This window comes from Fragaria vesca, linkage group LG5, assembly GCF_000184155.1.
Source record: "Fragaria vesca subsp. vesca linkage group LG5, FraVesHawaii_1.0, whole genome shotgun sequence".
Lineage (NCBI taxonomy): Eukaryota > Viridiplantae > Streptophyta > Magnoliopsida > Rosales > Rosaceae > Fragaria > Fragaria vesca.
In genome coordinates this window covers 21,566,908-21,570,780 of record NC_020495.1, presented here as the reverse complement: position 1 = coordinate 21,570,780, position 3,873 = coordinate 21,566,908, and the positions used below count along the sequence as shown (strand labels likewise).

The following is a 3,873-nucleotide window of genomic DNA, read 5'->3' as shown; positions in this document are numbered from 1 at the left end:
TAAGAACCCTAAATCGAATAATAGTGAATTAAAGGGCTTACCAACAGTCGTGAAACATGAGGGTTGGCTGGTTTTGGAAAGACCGATGCCCACAAACGCGTCAGAGGGAGAGATATGTTGTGTCTGCCGAAGAGAGATCGGAGATGGAGATGGAGATGGAGAGAGACAGGATTTGGGCAAGAATGAAGGTGTGAGGATATGAGTGGAGAGAATGAGCAAGAGAGTTATTGTGAGAGTGATATGAATCGGGGAGAGAGAATGAGAGTTGGGATGTGAGAGTTGGTTTAAGTGTCAAAAAAATGATCTTACAGTCATGCCAAAAAAAACAAAAAACTTCTGGTTTTTCAGACGACAGTCATCTGCCATCTCAACAATTCGGGAATTCTAATCTTTGCGCGTTTGCTATATTCAGACGACAGATATTTAAATGTCTGTCGTTAAAATTTATCAGACGACAGTAAAAACGACTTCTGTCGTCTGATCCCTATCGTATGATTGCAAAATTGACGTAGTGTTTGGATGGATGTTGGATCGTGTATGGATTACATACTTGATGAAATTGATGGGATATACTTGTTGCTTTGACATGTTCTCTAAATCTTTTTTGATGCTTTATCAACTCTCTTTACATGTAGATGGATTCTACTCAAGTCCCTCTTGTTGAAATAGATTTAGGAGATGATATTTTAAATTATGCCAGTATCCTCAGTGGAAGCTCAGGGAATAATGAAAATATGTTTCCGAATTTGGGTTATCTTGCATCTGGTGATGGTATTAGCTATAGTCAGAGCCCTATTCAAAATCAAGTTGGTGTTCAGAGTGAATCTCAAACCACAAAGAAAGCTAAAAGAGTCAAGAATTTCTCCAGTCAAGAAGACATCCTTCTTGTCTCTGCCTGGCTCAATACTTCCCTTGATCCAATAATAGGAAATGATCAAAAAGGTGATGCATATTGGAAAAGAATTTGGGGGTATTTCTATGCTGAGGAAGCCAAACAAAAGTTTAGGAAATTGCTAAAAAGAAACTTTGCATATGAGCATTGTTGGAATCTGTTGAAGTTCCACCCAAAATGGAACTTGGAACTCTCTAGGAAAAACCAAAGACGATCTGCAACTCCATCTCCTGTCACTCCATCTCTTGACACTCCATCTGCTAGCCCTGATACAGTCGATTTAGCTGATGGTGATGGTCGCAATGAGTCTCAAGGCTTGGTGAGGCCTATAGGAAAAAAGGCTGCCAAGACCTTGGCAAAGAATGCAAAAGCTAAAGAGAAAGTCGGAGCAACCCAGTCCGAATTAGGAGACTATTATGCTCTGAAAGTTGAACACGCTCGTAAGGAGGATGAGCAATTTCAACTAATGTATAATGCTAAACAAGAGAACATCAAGCTGAGGAAACAGGAACTTGAAATTCAAGTTCGAAAAGAGGACAATACAATAATGGCAATGAATACTTCTACAATGGAACTAGTTCGTGCAGAATATTTTAGATCATTTCAACAAAAAATCATCGCAAAAAGAGCTGCTGATGGGAACCAAATGTCAGTTTATTTTTAGGTGCAAATCCCTTTCTTTTCTAATTTTATATTGCTTTGAAAGTTATACGTTTCCAACTACATTGAGAGTTGATGATGCACTTTTATCTTTAGTATGTTTTCGTTATAAGACTTGAAAGAGTTTCAATAATTTACTTCTTCAAGTTTTGAAATAATTAGTAATCTATTCAGGTTTACTTAAATATTATGCCTTATTCATTACTCATGTCAGACTACTTGTATTGAGTTCAAAAGCTTACTGCATTAGTAATCTCATTTTACTATTCAACATGTACATCAAGATTCTAGAACTAGAGGTACATGCATTGTCAACTGTGGTGTGTGTACTAAAGTACACTTGTAATTTCACCATAGTTATTAAAGTTACAACACAGATACTATGTTTTATTCACTTGTAATTGAAACATAAGCCAATACTGAGTACTACAAAATGATAACTCAGACTCCTCCATGTAGTTGCCACAAGTGTTCGATAAGATCACCTTGTAGTCTAGATTGAGTCTCAGCATCTTTAATATGGAGATGGTTGTCAATGAACTCCATTAGTGTTTGTGTTCACTCATGTGATGGTAATACATTTGAAGGCTCTCCAACTATATCATATCCTGAATGATTTGATCAGTTTCACAATCACGATCTTGACCAATATCTTTAATATATTGGTCATCATCCCGCTCGTCTTCAATAATCATATTGTGCATTATTATGCATGCTGTCATGATATCCTTAAGTGTCTCTTGATTCCATAAACGTACTGGTCCTCGCACGATTGCAAAACGTGCTTGGGGTACTCCAAATGCGCGCTCTACATCTTTTCTTGCTCCCTCTTGTTGTTTAGCAAAGTGCTTCTTCTTATTTCCTTGTGGAGCGGGTATTGTCTTTACAAATGTCACCCATGTCGGATATATACCATCAGCAAGGTAGTATCCCATATTATATGGTTTGCCATTAACTAAATAGTTGACAGGAGCAGCACATCCTACGGCTAGGTCATTAAATAAAGAAGATCGAGCTAACACATTGATATCATTGTGAGATCCTGGCAACCCAAAAAATGCATGCCAAATCCAAAGATCATATGAAGCTACTGCTTCCAATATAATTGTTGGTTTGTGGTAGTGACCTTACCTTGCCATGCAGATGGACAATTTTTCCATCTCCAATGCATACAGTCTATGCTTCCTAACATTCCAGGTAACCCACGCTTTTCATCAATCGAAAGCAATCTAGTTATGTCGTTTCTATTTGGTGATCTCGAGTACTCATCACCAAACAGAACAACTACAACAATAACAAACCTTTTCAGACTATTTAGAGTAGTAGTCTGACCAATTTGCACATACTCATCTACATTATCAGCTGGAACTCCATAATTAAGCAAGCATTCGTAGTGCAGCAGTTATCTTTTGATAGGATGACAAGCCGATAGCTCTAGTAGTGTTCCTCTTTCGCACAAAGTATGGATCACATGAAAGCACTGCATTGTGAATTCTATCAAAAACATGACGTCTCATTTGAAACCTTCTCCGAAAAACATTATCAGGAAATATAGGTGGATCAGCAAAGTAGTCACGGTAGAGGTTTTCGTGACCTTTAGCTATATTGCGCGGACCAAAATTACGACCTATATTGAACCACGACGTACTGGTCTTTCCCTCTCTTCAACAACACTCTTAATAAGGTCATCTTCATACTTTTCATCAGCGATATTGCTCTTTTTCAAGAACCTCTTATGCATCCAATGACTTGCTATGGATTAACTCACCATTTGACACAATAGAAATGAGATGTCTATAAACTAAAAGAAGTTAATATGAGATTAAAGGTTGAAAAACAGGGGATCAATATATATTATTGCTTTGCCATGTTTATCAAATAAAGCAACTAATCTTTCCATCAAGAAAGCAAGTAAATGAGAATGATCAACTTCCATCATTTGTTACTTTGCCAAATCTTGCCATTATACATATCTCACAAATAGATGTGTATCATATCTTTGTGATATGGTCCGATAGCTTATATGTATCTTTTTGCACAAGATCTTGTTTTATCCTAATACATATCTCTTTGATATCATTTGTTTGCGTAGACGATATTTTGATCTAATTTCACTTTAATTTGGAAGATGTCATATCTAATATGAACATAGATATCTATCTTCCTCTATACAGGATCTATCAATTTGAAATATAGCTGTTGAAAAATTAGGGTTATGCAATTTACAATTTCAAATTCAAAATTAAATATCAAAGGCTAGCTATAATAGAGAGCATTGGTGTAGATGTGATTTAAAACTGGCTAGCCAAAATAACTTTCTA

At 36.6% G+C, this 3,873-nt stretch overlaps 1 pseudogene; it reads right to left on the bottom strand.

Annotated features, from left to right (window-relative positions):
• Positions 1 to 2,148: 2,148 nt before the first annotated feature.
• LOC101305479 lies at positions 2,149 to 3,256 on the bottom strand (annotated as a pseudogene).
• Between the last annotated feature and the right edge of the window lie 617 nt (positions 3,257 to 3,873).